The sequence below is a fragment of the Ambystoma mexicanum genome, chromosome 3q (assembly GCF_040938575.1).
Source record: "Ambystoma mexicanum isolate Mex_15411 chromosome 3q, UKY_AmexF1_1, whole genome shotgun sequence".
NCBI classification, from domain to species: domain Eukaryota; kingdom Metazoa; phylum Chordata; class Amphibia; order Caudata; family Ambystomatidae; genus Ambystoma; species Ambystoma mexicanum.
In genome coordinates this window covers 1,029,930,963-1,029,950,371 of record NC_090926.1, presented here as the reverse complement: position 1 = coordinate 1,029,950,371, position 19,409 = coordinate 1,029,930,963, and positions in this window count along the sequence as shown.

The following is a 19,409-nucleotide window of genomic DNA, read 5'->3' as shown; positions in this document are numbered from 1 at the left end:
GGCAGCCAGTGTGCTTTATGTCAGTCTACAGCAGGTGAGGGCGTGGCGAGAGGTGGCAGGGGCGTTTCCCAGGGCTGCCTCCTGGCTTCCTGAAAGGCGGGTGTGGGGGGACTTTAAGGTGTCGTGGGAACAAAAGACTGCGGGGCTTTGCAATGGGACTCGGCGAATGGCCAAAACATGAGGGTCCAGGCACTGTTTCCACTGTGGTCTGAGGGCCATTTCATGGGAAGACGCGTAGAGAAGGCAGTGTTCAGTAGGCAGTTTACCCATCAAACCCCTATTTTGCTTTCTCGGGTAACCTGTGCTGCGTGCCCACTCCTCAGCCCCCAGCCACCACCCAGCGCAGGTTGACTACTTTTTTCCAGGCCCATAGAGTCATGGGCGAACATTGTTCATATGTCAGCAAACATATGTTCACCGTGTCCCCCTACCTCGCCCCTTAGCTCTATAGCGCAGTCACTGCTGTGTCTTATGGGAACACGGCCTGTGATTTCTGGGGGTGCAGGGCACAGAAAGTCATTCCAAAGTACTTCAACCAGGGCACGAAGTCTTAATGGCCTCCTTGCACCCGCGCCCCCTCCCCCGGCGAGGGCTTGTTCTGCACATTCTGGCAGGAGGCGGGCCACTTGTCTTTGTTGACAGTGACAGGGCCCCCACTATGCCGACAAATAGCAGCGCGCCCCCCATACCACCGCCCCCCCCCCCAGCCCCCCGCCCGCCCCTTTGCAGCAGAGTACTCCTACTCCGCCGACTCGGAGTACAGTGTGTGAGCAGTGTGTGAGAGGGGGGCTACTACGCCCCCCTTCCTCATTACCGACGCAGCAGAGAGTAAGCCGTCTCCCCGGCTCCCTGCTGGGCGCTAATTACAGTGCCCCGGGGCCCGCAGGCTGGGCACGGGGCCAATTCCGAGGCATTTGGGAAGGTACCGTAGTGTGCGAAGGGGCCGTGCTGTGGGGCTGCCTGGGAACCGTGCTTGCGGGTGTGTGTGTGTATCCGCGGGGGTATTATTGTTTTGGTTATCACATGAGTGATAGCGCGTGTTTTACCCGTGAGTGTGGTTTGGGGCACGAGGTCTTGCGTGTCAGCGTTTGCCACTTCATGGCGCCCTTAATAGTTTGTTAATGTAAGCACGAGTCGGAGCTGGTGGTAACGTGAACGACGCTGAGGTGTGTCAATGCACAAACGCGCCGAGCGTGAAGTATCAAAGCGCGTGAGGTCGTAGCCAGCAGGGCCGGTGGGTGAGGCCGGGCCTCTTCATTGGGACGTGTTGTAAATTTCGTGTTAGTGGTGCATGGGCAGTTTCTTGTTATGTGTGCATTGGCGCTGGCGTGTTCTCCACCAGTCGTGTGGGTGTGTCGAATTATGTGGGCATGCCTGTCACTACGTGTATCTGTGTGCGTGCCTGTCTTTACATGTATCCGTGTGCGTCTTTTTGCCTGTATGTGTGTGTGTGTTTGCTTGCTTGTGTGGGTGTTTACGGCTCCCTGTCTGGCCATATCGTAAAATGCTATATCACTCTTCGCAGTCCATGCGTTGCTCTTCGTTGGTGAAATGCACCAGTATTGTGTGTCCAAGCACGTGCCGTGCGCTGTGCCCAGAAACGTGCCGTGCGCTGTGTCCACGCGAGTTCCGTGTGCTGTGACCAGCCACGTGTGCCCAGCAGCGTGCCGTGCGCTGTGTCCTGCCACTTACTGTGCGCTGTGTCCAGCCACGTACTGCGTGCTGTGACCAGCCACGTGCTGTGCGCTGTGTCCAGCCACTTGCCGTGCGCTGTGACAAGCCGTGCGCTGTGTCCAGCCACTTACTGTGCGCTGTGTCCAGCCACGTACTGCGTGCTGTGTAAAGCCACGTACTGTGTGCTGTGACCAGCCACGTGCTGTGCGCTGTGTCCAGCCACTTGCCGTGCGCTGTGACAAAGCACTTGCCGTGCGCTGTGACCAGCCACGTGCTGTGCGCCTAGGCCCCTGCCTGCCAAATGTTCATATTGCTGCAGGCCTGTCTAGCAGGGTGCTGTGCCGAGGACTTGGCAAAATGCTCCATATTTGTTGGGGGAAATGCAAACTGCGCAGCCTTTGCTCGGCTTACGCAGTAAGTATAGTCGTAACGCCCTTATAGTATTAATACTATGGTGTGCATTATATAATAGTTGCATAACGACTGACGGCACTTCATTAGCTCGAGGCGGGATTGCAATGTGTTCCGCCACTGGGGCTGATCCGGGTATTAATCACTCCGAGAGACATGTATGTGGCCTTTCGTGGGCCAGGCTCGGTGGGCGCAAGGTGCTGCTTACCTCGTGGCCAGGGCATTTCTGTGTAGGGCAAACCGTGCCCCCCCCCCGTGCTGTGTAGAAGCACTCAGCCCAACGCACTCAGTTGGACAAAAGCAGCACAGAGCGAGTGCGACCACTTTTATCGAAAAGAGTCGCCTAGCGGGGAGTTGAGCCCGCGACTCCGGCCGCGACCTGCGACTGTCACACACGCGCGCGCCTCTTTTGCCCTTTCACTCTTCTATTTTTCGCTTTCTCTCTTGGCTCCCTGGTTCTATGTTTCTCTCTCTTTTCCCATGCTTTCTCTTTAACCCTCTCTTAACCCTCTTACTTTTTCCCCTTCTCTCTCCGTCCCCTGTTTTACCTCTTCTCTCTGCTGTTGGGCACGGTGCCATTGTCTTCCTGTTCGTCGGGCAACTAGAAACCAGAGATCCCCGAACTAGCCGCTGGACACACCAATTAATGTCGGGTTCAAATAACATCGGAAGATCTGTGTCAAAGACGCGCAGCCCTGAACTGCACCCCGTCGCGAGAAAGGCCGATGTGGTAGAGTGGGTTCTCGTCCCATGATTCACGCCTAGATGTATCCCGATAAAGGGCCCGTTTCATGGAATTGAAATTGACTTTGCACTGCTGCAAAGTGACTTGACCCTGATTCATGGAGCTGTGCATAGTCATTTTTGCACAAAACGACTTTGCACTGCAAAAATACACTTTGCATAGTTCCATGAATCAGGGTTTGTGTCAGTGCAAAGTCACTTCGAACCGTGCAATAAATTCCACGAATCGGGCCCTTTATCCGGCCGTGTGTCCCCGCCCTCCTCCTGTTTGCTGTTTTTAGGATTACAGGGGCGCCTTCAGCCGCCCTGATTCTAGAGCGCCAATGCCAGGTGCGAGCTTCAGGGCGCTGATTTCTTTTGCGAGTGAGCTGGAGACCAGAGACTGGAGCTTGTGTCATTTCACCGAGGCCCCTTCCATCGAGTGCAGCGCGACAGGCGGCCACGTTTTACATCAGAAGGTGACATTCGGCAAAAGCACACCACGTCCAAAGACGAAGAACTCTCCCGCTCCAAGTAGCATCATTATTGCGTGTTTGAGTTGAACGCCCGGATATCCCCCTGGCTCTATAACCCTGAAGTGCACGCTCGGCAAGGCTGTGGAAGTCCCCCTCTCACCCTCTCCATCTCCATCTCCATCTCCATCTTCGGAGGGAAGTACGGGACGGTCCGACACTCCTTTACTGCATTCTCCATACGAAGGCGCCACGGGACATCTATGATATGATAGGTTATTTATAACGTGCTTAATACCCGGAGGTTTCTAAACACGGACCCGCGGATCGAACCTGTGTTGCTCTAGTGTCGTCTTGTTTTCAAGGCGAGCGCGTTGCCACTGAGCTATCCTCCAGAAACAATGAACACAGTGGGGCCCTGGCAAGGACCAGGGTCCAATTCACCCAGAGGCGATGATATGACTGGGCCGGGTGAAGAATCCATGTGTTAAAAGGATGGCGGCTTTGGATAAAGACATGAAAAAACCCTGAGCTCGAAATAAATGTAATGTTGCGGGTACTGCCTGAACGCCCTTCGCTCCGAGTCATAATCGCACCGGCCCGTGCTTGCTGATGGCTCCTTCGGCGTCCAATCACATATTTGCATTAGTTCGCGCCTATTCGTTTTACTTCGAGAAATGAAGCTTTTGCGACGGAGCTCACGCCGGAGCGGCCCCGACTACTCCCGCCCCCTTTATGTTTGACCCCGTTCTTGGCTCGCCGATCCCCCTCAAGGCTGCTTTTCAGAAAGTGGCGTTCCTGTGTTCCCGGGCACACCCCTTGCTCGGAAGCACGTCTACAACCTCGAAAGCTGACATTTCTTCTCCCCAGTTTGAAACCTAATTCGAGTACATGGTATGAATCCTAATGGATTTGCGACATATGACACTGCTAAACAACGACGTGGCAGCGCATATTATTTTCAGATATTAAGCTTGAGGTTCAATTTGGCAGTATGGGCAGGGGCAAGGTCCCCTCAGAGTCATTGCCCACCCCGCCCACCACCTGTCACCTTCTCTCTGCAGAGGTGTGAACTTGCACGCCGCCCCCTTCTCTTATTGTATGCCTGTCCGTCTTCCATAAACAAACACGACGGACTGTCCCACCCCGCTCGTTCTCTTCCCCCCTGTGTCTACCCCGACCCCTCTATATGTCGAAGTTCACTGCCTTCGCCTCTCCCCCACCCTCACTTCGTTTTTTGCCTGCTCTTCATTCCATTCAACCCACCATTTAATCCCCTTTATCTCTTCCACTACTCTGCTTCTCTGGAGGTTCCCCGTCTCCCTGCGAGCTAGCCCCATTTCTCTCTTGTACACTGTCTCACTTCTTCCCATGTCTGGCATTCCTCCCCTCTTAATAATACTGTGCTTATCTGGAAGATCCTCGTCTCCCTGCGAGCTAGCTCCACTTCTCTCTTGTACACTGTCTCCCTTATTCCCACGTCTCGCATTCCTCTCCTCTTAATAATACTGTGCTTCTCTGGAAGAACCCCGTCTCCCTGCGAGCTAGCCCCATTTCTCTCTTGTACACTGTCTCCCTTCTTCCCATGTCTGGCATTCCTCCCCTCTTAATAATATTGAGCTTCTCTGGAAGATCCCTGTCTCCCTGCGAGCTAGCCCCACTTCTCTCTTGTACACTGTCTCCCTTATTCCCACGTCTCGCATTCCTCTCCTCTTAATAATACTGTGCTTCTCTGGAACACCCCCATCTCCCTGTGAGCTAGCCCCACTTCTCTCTTGTACGCTGTCTCCTTTCTTCCCATGTCTGGAATTCCTCCCCTCTAATAATACTGTGCTTCTCTGGAGGATCCCCGTCCCCATGCAAGCTAGCCCCACTTCTCTCTTGTACACCGTCTCCCTTCTTCCCACGTCTCGCATTCCTCTCCTCTTAATAATACTGTGCTTCTCTGGAGGATCCCCATCTCCCTGTGAGCTAGCCCCACTTCTCTCTTGTACACTGTCTCCCTTTTTCCCGTGTCTGGCATTCCTCCCCTCTTAATAATACTGTGCTTCTCTGGAGGATCCCCGTCTGCCTGCAAGCTAGCCCCACTTCTCTCTTGTACACTGCCTCCCTTCTTCCCACGTCTCGCATTCCTCTCCTCTTAATAATACTGTGCTTCTCTGGCGGTTTCCCGTCTCCCTGCGTGCTAGCTCCGCTTACTTCTCTCTTCTGCAGTGTGTCCCCCTCTTGCCATCTCTCGTGCTTTCTCCATTCCTTCTTACCCCCGCCCCTTCACAGTACTGTGCTTCTCTGGAAGATCCCCGTCTCCCTGCGACCTAGCCCCACTTCTCTCTTGTACACTGTCTCCCTTCTCCCACGTCTCGCATTCCTCTCCTCTTAATAATACTGTGCTTCTCTGGAGGTTCCCCATCTTCCTGCGTGCTTACTCCACTCACTTCCCTCTTCTGCACTGTGTCCCCCTCTTGCCATCTCTCGTCCTCTCTCCATTCCTTCTTAACCCCGACCCTTCATAGTAGTGTGCTTCTCTGGAAGACCCCCGTCTCTCTGCGAGCTAGCCCCACTTCTCTCTTGTACACTGTCTTCCTTCTTCCCACGTCTCGCATTCCTCTCTTCTTAATAATACTGTGCTTTTCTGGTGGTTCCCCGTCTTCCTGCGTGCTAACTCCACTCACTTCCCTCTTCTGCACTGTGTCCCCCTCTTGCCATCTCTCGTCCTCTCTCCATTCCTTCTTAACCCCGACCCTTCATAGTAGTGTGCTTCTCTGGAAGACCCCCGTCTCCATGCGAGCTAGCCCCACTTCTCTCTTGTACACTGTCTTCCTTCTTCCCACGTCTCGCATTCCTCTCTTCTTAATAATACTGTGCTTTTCTGGAGGTTCCCCGTTTCCCTGCGAGCTAGCCCCACTTCTCTCTTGTACACTGTCTCCCTTATTCCCACGTCTCGCATTCCTCTCCTCTTAATAATACTGTACTTCTCTGGAAGACCCCCGTCTCCCTGCGAGCTAGCCCCATTTCTCTCTTGTACACTGTCTCCCTTCTTCCCATGTCTGGCATTCCTCCCCTCTTAATAATATTGAGCTTCTCTGGAAGATCCCTGTCTCCCTGCGAGCTAGCCCCACTTCTCTCTTGTACACTGTCTCCCTTATTCCCACGTCTCGCATTCCTCTCCTCTTAATAATACTGTGCTTCTCTGGAACACCCCCATCTCCCTGTGAGCTAGCCCCACTTCTCTCTTGTACGCTGTCTCCTTTCTTCCCATGTCTGGAATTCCTCCCCTCTAATAATACTGTGCTTCTCTGGAGGATCCCCGTCCCCATGCAAGCTAGCCCCACTTCTCTCTTGTACACTGTCTCCTTCTTCCCATGTCTGGCATTCCTCTCCTCTTAATAATACTGTGCTTCTCTGGAAGACCCCCGTCTCCCTGCGAGCTAGCCCCACTTCTCTCTTGTACGTTGTCTCCCTTCTTCCCATGTCTGGAATTCCTCCCCTCTTAATAATACTGTGCTTCTCTGGAGGATCCCCGTCCACCTGCGAGCTAGCCCCACTTCTCTCTTGTACACTGTCTCCCTTATTTCCATGTCTGGCATTCCTCCTCTCTTAATAATACTGTGCTTCTCTGGACGTTCCCCGTCTTCCTGCATGCAAGCCCCACCCACTTCTCTCTTCTGCACTGTGTCCCCCTCTTGCCATCTCTTGTCTTCTCTCCATTTCCTCTTACCCCCGCCCCTTCATAGTACTGTGCTTCTCTGGAAGATCGCTGTCTCCCTGCGAGCTAGCCCCACTTCTCTCTTGTACACTGTCTCCCTTCTTCCCATGTCTGGCATTCCTCCCCTCTTAATAATACTGTGCTTCTCTGGAGGATCCCCGTCTCCCTGCGAGCTAGCCCCACTTCTCTCTTGTACACTGTCTCCCTTCTTCCCATGTCTGGCATTCCTCCTCTCTTAATATTACTGTGCTTCTCTGGAGGATCCCTCCACCCTGCGAGCTAGCCCCACTTCTCTCTTGTACACTGTCTCCCTTCTTGCCATGTCTGGAATTCGTCCTCTCTTAATAATGCTGTGCTTCTCTGGAAGATCCCTGTCTCCCTGCGAGCTAGCCCCACTTCTCTCTTGTACACCGTCTCCCTTCTTCCCACGTCTCGCATTCCTCTCCTCTTAATAATACAGCACTTCTCTGGAAGATCCCCATCTCCCTGTGAGCAAGCCCCACTTCTCTCTTGTACACTGTCTCCCTTTTTCCCATGTCTGGCATTCCTCCCCTCTTAATAATACTGTGCTTCTCTGGAGGATCCCCGTCTGCCTGCAAGCTAGCCCCACTTCTCTCTTGTACACTGTCTCCCTTCTTCCCACGTCTCGCATTCCTCTCCTCTTAATAATACTGTGCTTCTCTGGCGGTTTCCCGTCTCCCTGCGTGCTAGCTCCGCTTACTTCTCTCTTCTGCAGTGTGTCCCCCTCTTGCCATCTCTCGTGCTCTCTCCATTCCTTCTTACCCCCCCCTTCACAGTACTGTGCTTCTCTGGAAGATCCCCGTCTCCCTGCGACCTAGCCCCACTTCTCTCTTGTACACTGTCTCCCTTCTCCCACGTCTCGCATTCCTCTCCTCTTAATAATACTGTGCTTCTCTGGAGGTTCCCCATCTTCCTGCGTGCTAACTCCACTCACTTCCCTCTTCTGCACTGTGTCTCCCTCTTGCCATCTCTCGTCCTCTCTCCATTCCTTCTTAACCCCGACCCTTCATAGTAGTGTGCTTCTCTGGAAGACCCTTGTCTCCCTGCGAGCTAGCCCCACTTCTCTCTTGTACACTGTCTTCCTTCTTCCCACGTCTCGCATTCCTCTCTTCTTAATAATACTGTGCTTTTCTGGAGGTTCCCCGTCTTCCTGCGTGCTAGCTCCACTCATTTCTCTCTTCTGCAATGTGTCCCCCTCTTGCAATCTCTCGTCTTCTCTCCATTCCCTCTTCCCCTGCCCCTTCATAGTACTGTGCTTCTCTGGAAGATCCCCGTCTCCCTGCAAGCTAGCCCCACTTCTCTCTTGTACACTGTCTCCCTTCTTGAATTCATCCTCTCTTAATAATGCTGTGCTTCTCTGGACGATCCCTGTCTCCCTGCGAGCTAGCCCCACTTCTCTCTTGTACACCGCCTCCCTTCTTCTAACGTCTCGCATTCCTCTCCTCTTAATAATACAGCACTTCTCTGGAAGATCCCCATCTTCCTGTGAGCTAGCCCCACTTCTCTCTTGTACACTATCTCCCTTTTTCCCGTGTCTGGCATTCCTCCCCTCTTAATAATACTGTGCTTCTCTGGAGGATCCCGTCTGCCTGCAAGCTAGCCCCACTTCTCTCTTGTACACTTTCTCCCTTCTTCCCACGTCTCGCATTCCTCTCCTCTTAATAATACTGTGCTTCTCTGGCGGTTTCCCGTCTCCCTGCGTGCTAGCTCCGCTTACTTCTCTCTTCTGCAGTGTGTCCCCCTCTTGCCATCTCTCGTGCTCTCTCCATTCCTTCTTACCCCCGCCCCTTCACAGTACTGTGCTTCTCTGGAAGATCCCCGTCTCCCTGTGACCTAGCCCCACTTCTCTCTTGTACACTGTCTCCCTTCTCCCACGTCTCGCATTCCTCTCCTCTTAATAATACTGTGCTTCTCTGGAGGTTCCCCATCTTCCTGCGTGCTAACTCCACTCACTTCCCTCTTCTGCACTGTGTCCCCCTCTTGCCATCTCTCGTCCTCTCTCCATTCCTTCTTAACCCCGACCCTTCACAGTAGTGTGCTTCTCTGGAAGACCCCCGTCTCCCTGCGAGCTAGCCCCACTTCTCTCTTGTACACTGTCTTCCTTCTTCCCACGTCTCGCATTCCTCTCTTCTTAATAATACTGTGCTTTTCTGGAGGTTCCCCGTCTTCCTGCATGCTAGCTCCACTCATTTCTCTCTTCTGCAATGTGTCCCCCTCTTGCAATCTCTCGTCTTCTCTCCATTCCCTCTTCCCCTGCCCCTTCATAGTACTTTGCTTCTCTGGAAGATCCCCGTCTCCCTGCAAGCTAGCCCCACTTCTCTCTTGTACACTGTCTCCCTTCTTCCCATGTCTGGAATTCATCCCCTCTTAATAATACTGCGCTTCTCTGGAAGATCCCAGTCTCCCTGTGAGCTAGCCCCACTTCTCTCTTGTACACTGTCTCCCTTCTTCCCGTGTCCCCTCTTAATAATACTGTGCTTCTCTGGAGGATCCCCGTCTCCCTGCGAGCTAGCCCTACTTCTCTCTTGTACACTGTCTCCCTTCTTCCCGTGTCTGGCTTTCCTCCCCTCTTAATAATACTGTGCTTCTCTGGAGGATCCCCGTCTCTTTGCGAGTTAGCCCCAGTTCTCTCTTGTAAAATGTCTCCCTTCTTCCCACATCTCGCATTCCTCCCCTCTTAATAATACTGTGCTTCTCGTGAGGTTCCCCTTCTTCTTCCGTGCCAGCTCCACTCACTTCCCTCTTCTGCACTGTGTCCCCTCTTCCCATGTCTCGCATACCCCTCCTCCTAATAATACTGTGCCTCACTGAAGGTTCACCCTTTCTTCCTCTGTGCAAGCTCCACTTCTCTCTTCTGCACCGTGTTGCCCTCTTGCCATGTCTTGTACTCACTCTGTTCTCTCTTACTGCCACCCCTTCATAGTACTGTGCTTCCCTGGAAGTTCCCCCTCTCTGCGTGCTAGCTCAGCCTGTCTCTTCTGCACTGTGTTCCCCTCTTCCATGCCTTGCATTCCTCTCCATTCTCTCTTACCCGTCTCTCTGAATGCCAGCTATACTTCTCTCTTCTGCACTGTGTCCGATCCCTCTTGCCACGTCTCACATTCTTCTACATTTTCTCTTACCTCCTCTTAATAGTACTGTTTTTCTCTGGAAGTTCCCTGTCTCTGCGTGCTAGCTTTACTTCTCTCTTCTGCACTGCGTTCCCCTCTTCCCATATCTCTGTAGGAGATATCTATGTGGCAACAATTAATGCAGGGAATTTGTTCCCCTCAATTAAAATAACAACACCAATATACCTATTTATATAATTCAATTTAGCCCCTTCTTTATCCCATATAATACCACGTAGATCCCTCCCCTTTAGCAATAGGTAAGCCAACAACTGGGCTAGTGTGTAGCAAGAATATATATTCATTATTTAACATGTCAAATCAATATTTACGTAAAATCACACAACCCGCCACCTCACTCCATGGCCCAAATGCTTCTCTTTCTTGACAATACACTTTTTACACAAAACTGGTATTTTGTTATGTTGCACATTGGCCTGCTTTAATATCGTGCGTCATGCCTACAATGTCCATCTTCACATTATAATATAAATTTGAATTTGTCAGGCCATGGGGTTTCCTCTGTGAACAGTTCCTTTCAACCCAAACTGTAAAATGCATTCATTTCTATGGCAGCTTTTATCTCTGGGATGAATGCATTTCAGTGGCCCTCATTATAAGTATGACGTTCCCAGAAATAAGGGTGTCGGTAGCAACGTACCGCCATACTACAACAATGCCGGTAGAGGAAAAGAACTCACGGCTGGCCTGACATGCTGTGAATTCAGGCACCTACAGGCAGTGTTTTCAGTAAAGAACCCGCTCCGTTAGCAACAGTGCCAGTGCTTCAGTGACCCCGTTCCCATGAAGACCTATGGGATTCGACCGGAATGGGGCTTTACCGTTTCCCGTCACCTGCCATAATATCCTAGTGTTACTGGGCTGCCGGTAACATGCCACCTACCGGCAGGTTTTCCGGCTACCCCGTAATTAGGGCCAGTGTCTCGATAGCTTGTAATTGAAAGTAGGCCTCTGGTTTTGGGCTTTGTCATGCAAAATCCTTTCCCATTTCATTTTATTTGTCTTTTTTCTGAAAACCAACATTCAGTTTCTCCCGAGTCCCATGCCAAGCAAACTACAAAATGTGACATCATCCGGCCTTGATCCAATCACTCACGTGCAAGGCGGAGATGAGGTTTTGATCCAATCCCAGCTCACAGGGGCAAGCTTAGTTAAGACGGCCCATACACCCATTTTGTGATGTCATTTGAAAGGATAAATAGAGACAGCTGACAACACATAGGGACTCACTGATGCACTCACTTTCCTGATTCCGGCGAAGCACTCTGATCCAGCATTCTACATCCAGCTTTAACATCCTTCCAGATCCAGAGGCCAAGACTCTTGCCAGTAGTAGAGAACTATTGACTTCCAGCAAGGCCTTAATTCTAAACTTATTCTCACAACCCAGTGAAGTGGCCTCTTCCATTACGGGATCTGTAGATCACTGAAATACCATCTACCTGGGCAAACCATCTTTTCTACTTCAGTGTTGGCAGATTTTGCAAAACTCAGCTGCTCAGCTAGCTCTGGGGGCCTCAAGATTTTCTCACTCTCGGGAGCTGCTGTGCCAGCTGCACTGACTTCCCATAAGGAGCCAGATTGAGTGTAAGAAATTGTGTATTGCGCATTGTGCTATACATAATGCCGGCGCTAACTATCTTCGCTCTAAGCTGATCCCTTATAGGCCTGCCAGAATTCTTAGATCTTCTTCACAAACTCTGTTGAGAATTCCAAATTATCATAAGCTTCGGGCTAGGGGATGTTCTTTCTCCGTATTCGTTTTTGAGGATTTATATAGCGCTCTTGACAGATCAAACCGTATAGCTGCACAGCTGGAACAATAGATTCAAACAGATCAGGACTACGCAGGGGTACAAGAAGATCAGCAGCCACAATGCGGTTGTGACTTTTATTTGAACAAGAATGTCTTGAGAGGTCTGCAAAATTGATAAAGTGATTCAAGGGTCCTGAGTCCTCTGGGAATAGTGTTCCACAGTTTTGGACCAAAGACCCACATTTTCTGTCTCCCCTTGAAATACAGGCTAAAGGGGGAACACACAGGAGTAAACAGTCTCTGGATCATTGGCATCTCAATGGTTGGTAATGTTGAATCTTGTCTCTCAAATATGCTGGAGCCAGTCCATTCATGCATTTAAAGATGAGGCAGGCCACCTTAAATTGCATGCGCTCTTCCACTGCTAGCCAGTGCAAAGCACGGCGAGGAGAGACCTGGGCTGTTTTGCCCAGCCGGAAGATCAGTCTGATGGCCGTGTTCTAGGCTTTTTGAAGCCTGTGAACTTGTTTAGACGGGATGCCCATCAGCTGGCTGTTGCAATAGTCCATTAGACCATAAAAGCATGATCATCATTAGGAATATATGGCAAAACCTGCCGTAAAAGTCTCAGGGAATAGTAGACTGCCTGAACCTTGGCTCCGACCTGACCTTCACTACCAAGATTGTCCTGCCATATGCAACACAAGTGCTTAACCTTGGAGGCAAACCTGAGATGGGCTCCCAGGGGGGGTTGGTATAGGCAGTTCCTTAGCAGTGGTAAGTACATGTCTTGGACCAATTAATATTAGCTCAGTGTTTCCTGCGTTCAGTTGGAGCTGATTGCCAGATATCCATTGATTAACTTCCTCTGAGCACTGTATAATTTTAGTGAAAGCTTCGTCAAAGTTGACAATCCTGATGAAGATTTGAGTATCATCAGCATAGGAATGAAAACTCATCCCATGGCCTCTCAAAATCTCCATCAAGGGGCTCATGTACAGATTAAACAATAAAGGTGAGAGGGAGGACCCCTGCGGTACTCCACAACCCATCTTAGTAGGATCCAAAACAAACTCTCCTAGCCTGACATGCTGTTGATTGGTCAGAAATGATTCAAGCCAACTGATGGCATGGTGAGCAACCCTGCCCACTCCTCTCAGTCAGTCAAGAATAATATGATGGGTTCACTGAATCAAAGGCCGCGGATAGGTCCAGCATCACCAGAAGTGAAAGCTCGCCTCGATCCATGGCCTCTAACAGATCATCTTGGACGGACAATAAGGCAGTCTCGGTTCCAATCTTAGGTTTGAAGCCCGACTGAAAAGTGTCCAACAATAGTTCTCGTTCCATAAACTCCTGCAACTGGCCAGTGACCACCTTTTTGAGGATCTTTGCGGGCCACGGGAGCCCTCGCAATAGGTCCTTAGTTCTGGAGGGTCTCTGAGTCCAGGACAGGTTTTTTCAATAAAAGGGTAATAATAGAGTGCTTTAGTCTTTGGGGAACTGTCCCCTGGATCAAGGATTTATTAATAAACATGGTCACAAAAGTGTTATTTCCAGCGAAAGATGTTTTGCTGCATAGGCAGGAAGAGTGAATAGGGAATAATTTGTAGGTTTCAATACCTTGATCAGCGAGTGTACCTCATTTTGGGAATCAAAAAAGGGAAACAAACTCGAAGTCTGTGGCTCAGTTGGTCTCACTAGGGGCCGGACGATTTCCTGTCTTGATGGAATCAAAGCTAAGGCCTAGGATTTAGTTGAAAATATCAGTTTTGATGAGTTTAATTTTCTCAATAAAAAAAGAGTTAAACGATTGGCCTGTGCCAATGAAGATTCAATCGAGGCAACCTCACAAATAGGTTGGCAGAATTTGGAGACAATGGAAAAAAGTTCTCTGAGTATATTCTTTTCTGCCTTTATTTCTTTGTGAAGAAAACTTTTTTTAGCTTGAAAAATAGCTTGTTTGCAGTGGTTGTGGGATGTATTGACCCACTCCGCTGTGCTATGCGGCATCACTCTGATAGTTATGGGGCAAAAAACAGCAACAATGTGTGCCAGAAACCTCCAAAACCGTGTGTTTAAATGCACAAAAAGATGGATGCACAACCTGCCACCCATGGTGCATGTGTGGTGGAAGAGAGCACACACTGCAGAAAATGTGCCAGTGGGCTCCATGACCATCAAACAGAGTGCAGAGAGAAAAGCAGCACTTTGCAAATTAAACTCCAAAATGCGACTGCAAATGACATTGGCTTGCTAAAAACTCCAAGATGCGTAAACACAACACTTCTCAACATTCAAAATATTGCTCAGCGCTAAAATTCATGTAATCATATGAAGCATTGCGAACATACAAAGTCCTAAATGTGAAGAGCAAAACATTTCTTCAGAAAAACTGGATTGTCTGTAAACTGACAGCCCCAGTCAAAATCTGTGTGCAGTACACTGGGCTACCTGTGGATGACAGCTGTCAGATGAGCTTGTGATGAATTTAAATTAAAAGTCTGCCGGATTAGCACACATAAAAGGATTTTTGCTAAAAGGAATACAGATCTTAGTTGTGTTTTTGATCTGACAGATTTAAAGCTAAGAAAGTAATGTATTTATTTGATTTGATGCAACAAGTTTGGTTCCTGCTGGATTTTTAATTAAGAATATATGAAACTGGCTGAGCTGCAACCCTTTGGAAGTGGGAAAACAGGTTTCTTCCAAGGGGAGGGGAAATCCTCTCAGCAGAAACTCACTGGTAGAGGATAATTGTGGGTTAGCCCAGACTTTTGTCTACAGAAAGAGAATGAACAATGGCAGAGCTTCAGCCCAGGAAACAGAGGTGTGAAAGGGGTCGTAAACTGCTCCTGCAAGGAATTCCCTGAGGGAGGGGGCTGCTCCTGGACTGCAGGGAGAGACAAATGGGCAGACCATTTGTTGTTAAGCATGAACAATGAACAATTTTGGGAGACTCATAACTTGTTATTCAAAGTGATGAAAAATATAAAAAGGACAGAGTTGTTAATCTAATTTTTGGCTGCACGTTTTAAGAGGCGGTAGAACTGTGTAACATATTCTGGACAGGAATGGCAATATATGTGGTTTTATGTGAACTGTGTTCATGCTAAAATTGTGAAACTTTACACACACATCCCTATGGTAAACATACACATTTGTGGAATGTTGAAGAACGTTTGGAAATTGTGTTCATGGCGAAAAGGACACAATTCTTTAGAAAGGTGAAACAAGATCCCACAGCTGCGGGATTTTGAGGAACAGCCACTGCATAAAATATGGAATCTTTGTGTGTGATTTGTGTACAGGTGACCAATGTAGAAATATGTATCTAGGATAAAATCCGATTTTGAGACCAGTGGCTAAAGGGAGGTTTCTAAGGACTGTAAAGCAAACCACAAAATGTGACATCATCCGGCCTTGATCCAATCACTCACGTGAAAGGCAGAGATGAGGTTTTGATCCAATCCCAGCTCACAGGGGCAAGCTTAGTTAAGCCGGCCCATACACCCATTTTGTGATGTCATTTGAAAGGATAAATAGAGACAGCTGACAACACATAGGGACTCACTGATGCACTCACTTTCCTGATTCCGGCGAAGCACTCTGATCCAGCATTCTACATCCAGCTTTAACAACCTTCCAGATCCAGAGGCCAAGACTCTTGCCAGCAGTAGAGAACTATTGACTTTCAGCAAGGCCTTAATTCTAAACTTATTCTCACAACCCAGTGAAGTGCTGTGGTATGAGAAGGGCTTTTGAACTAGTATCCTGAAACTCTCTGGCTTGCTACCATAGGGCTTTCCTGAGGAACTCGCTATCCAGCTGATTGAAATATCCACAAACAAGAAGGGCCGATCCTGTGCAAATCCGGTGACCGGCCTAGCTGACCCAGGCCCGTGCCTGATGTGCTGTCCTTCCTTGACCGATCCAACCCATGACCAGAACTGATGGTTCAATTTAATAACTTATTCTGTGAGTATTAATAGGAAGAACAGTGACCCATAATATATCTGCATTGTATGATCCCAATCTCAAACCCATCCCATCTTTAATTCAGAACCATAGTATTGCTAGCACTATCTTTGCGCTGACTCTTTTCTCATCAGTGTTATTAAACCCTAACTTCTTATTGATTTGTTTAAGAAAAGTAAATCCCAGGAAGAAGTAGAGTATCCACAATAGGCGGGTTACACTGATCACGTGACTGTAAGATCCATCTGTGGCATTCACTTTTTCATAGTCATAATCTAGTGTAAGCAACCCATCTGTCATTTTCAAAGTGCATTTCTGTTTTCCATTCTCGCGCCTATTTTGCAAAAACGACTCAGACTAAAACCTCTATAACTCCCTCAGTTTGTATGATAGAAGTGAAATTCCAACTCCTACTTGTACCTAACATCCTTAGCTATCCATAGAACCCAACCACAGTTATACTGAATATCGCGCAAGGAAAAGTTTGCCGCAAATTGAAATTCTGAAAGGTTTTTACAAGTGTGAATTAGCCTTAAACTGCTTCCCACTTGGACTTTGAGATTTCAAATGTTTTCTTTTGACTAAATCATTGTTTGTGATTGTGTACAACTGTTCAAAGCGGATCCCATTGGAATTTATAATAATTTAAGTATTTTTGACCACATTTGGTGTTTTTGCTCAGCCAATTCCAAAGACAATTTCAAAGCCATTTTGACAGCTGAAAAGTCAATTCCGTTTTTCTCTTGTGTTTGAAGGGGGAAGGTGGGAGTGATATTCTGTTTGATTTGTGCTATTCCTAAATAACTGCGCTCTCCTCACATCTATTTAATTGCCTATTGGGGGTTGAAGGGTGTTGCAGGGGGAACCCCTAACCTTAGTGCCATCTGGTCCAAATCAAACCAAAAGTATTATTGTCTGTGCTGCAATCATTTTTTGTGCTCATTACTTGATTCCTAGTGTATTAAAGATATCATTCAGTGTTCTGTCACCCCATTGGTGATGGGGTTTTACCTATAAAAATATATTGTGATTTAAATTCTAAATACTTAAATAAATATTTACCTTTGTAAACTAGCCTGATTCCTGGTTCAGTGTGGCCGGGGGGGTGGTGTCAGGAGAAGGGTGTGATATGAGTGGTATATCGTTCAGAATATTGAACTTATAGATAAAATAAATAAGGGTTTAATTTGCACACTACATGCTGGGTGTGACTTGGGTGTGTGCCAGATTGAAATCACTTATAGCTTTGGGGCTTGTTGCCAGGATCCTGAATTTGACATACCACTCGTGACAGTCTAACACAGCGTGCTAACCGACGGGGTACATACATCTTGTTGGTTTACCATACTGTGCTACACTGTACAAGCACCCCTCTAAACAAATACTGAAAGGAATTGGGCCTGTTTTCAAAAGTAATGTAACCCTGAGATAAGTCAGAAGGAAATTAATATTTCCGGAATGGTGACCCCAGTGGAAACTAATATTGCTAGGGAACACCCCCTGCACAAATTGTTTGTCAGAGGTGAATGGCCAGAACAGGACAAACAGGTATGGCTGCAGGAAATAAAACAGCAACTCACTGCAATCAACCTTGATATCTGGCAGGATATGGGTCTATTACATCAAGCACTTAGCGAACTGTATATGGCCCCTAAAATAAAAGAGGAGCGGTGCAAAATTGCCAAAATAGCGACCTACCTGTACCTCCACATAGGAGTCATACAGGAAACGCATGCAGACCATGTAGACTTCACAAAGAGGCAAGGGGAGGCACTGCAGAAAATCCAGACTAATCTGGACTCGGTAGAGCAAAGGCTTCAGGATAGCCAAGAATCTGAAACAGAGGCTAGGCAGTATGCCAACAAACTCCAAGAAGATCTGGCTCTCTTATTGCAAAAGAATGCCGAGCAAGATGCCCAGGTACAGACACTTCAAAAAGAGTGTCAGGAAAGGTTGGACTCTCTACAACAAATTCAACCAAAGCTGGAGCAGTAATTAACTTTTAACAGAGTCTATGCAGAACAGTTATTTGTCTAACAAGACCACATAGAGAAATTAACAGAGGAAAATAATACATACATTTTTAAAGACCTCGACTCCCAAGCAGAGTTTGATGAGGAGCGCTAGAAAGCTGGTGCACTTAAAAGCTGAGGGACAACCTGGCTGCACAGAGGGGCACTGTAATTCAGGAGAGGGACGCCTTAGGCCAGGAAGTCAGCCATTTAGAAACAAAGTTGGAGGAAAGGAACCTGGCCCTTCAGGAGTTTGGGGAAATCAAAACTGATTATGAAAAGCTGTTAGAGCACACTAGGCGGGTGGAGGATGCTTTGGCAAAGAACGATCAGACCAATAAGGACCAAACTCAGGAGGTGAGTCTCCTGAAGCAAAAATTGACCCAGTATTCCCAAACCAGGCAGCAAGCACAGAGAGACAATGAGGCTCTCTGTGAAAAGAATGACAGGCTCCACAAACAGATAGCCATGCAAGAATTTGGCATGTTATCAGGGAACAGGGGCTGAAAGAGATGAGGTAAGATGGGAAAGAGAAACTCCTGAGCATAACCGCAGGACCCCTGCAATAAGGACCTTAATCAGTTCAGTTCCATGGACTCTGCCACCCTCATGTTCACTGGCTCATATAAACCAAGGGCCACAGGGAGGGTAGACTTCTACACAATGCGATATATGGGACTGATAGACCAGTGCCTCCCAGAAATGGATGGGCGGGCATCTATGTACAGGTTCCCAAATATTAGGGCCAGCCTCTCTGCTCAGGGAGACTCCAGTGAGGGGAGAATCAGAGAACTGGATCCTCAAAAATATCACCTACCAAGAGATCAGTCAGTCACATTTGGTGGGGAATTCCATGAAACTAGGCCCACAAAGAGCATTTTAAAAACCTCCTCCCAGCTAGGACAGTGGGGGGTGGGGAGGGGTACTCAGCCAATCCTGGGAGCAAGGGACTCTTCTGAGCACCACAGGTTTCAAGAGACTAGGCCCCCACATTCTGCCAGCCATTCCCAAGGCCGCAGAATCAGGGAAAGCCTAGAGGATCAGACAGCCACCTCATGTCGTAGTGCCTCTGAGTCAGAGGATGAGTGGACAAGGGTGACTAAAACTAAAAAGGCCAACAAAATTAATAGGGCCCTACTGAAAGATCCCCTAAAGCAAATTAAGGCTATTAGGAGCGTCATAACGCCCTACCATAAAAATACCAAAAATTCAGTTTGGGAGCACCTCGAAGTTTATGAGCAAATGATGGAGTCTTTCCACCTGAAGGACAGCCAAAGTTGTATTCACTATGTCAGGTGGACATTTTCACCTGAATACTCCAGCTTCTTTGCGGGGCTGGAGGATCAGAACCATTCAAGATGGCCCACCTATAGGGCGGCCATCTTAAAGCATTTCTCATTACACAGAAACCCTCAAGAGGCCCGCAAGGCGGCCTACAATCTGCAATGTGGGAAAGACCAGACCCCCCAAGAATTTGTCCAAGAGCTGAAACGTGCCTTTGCACAGACCACCAGGAGGGTGTGC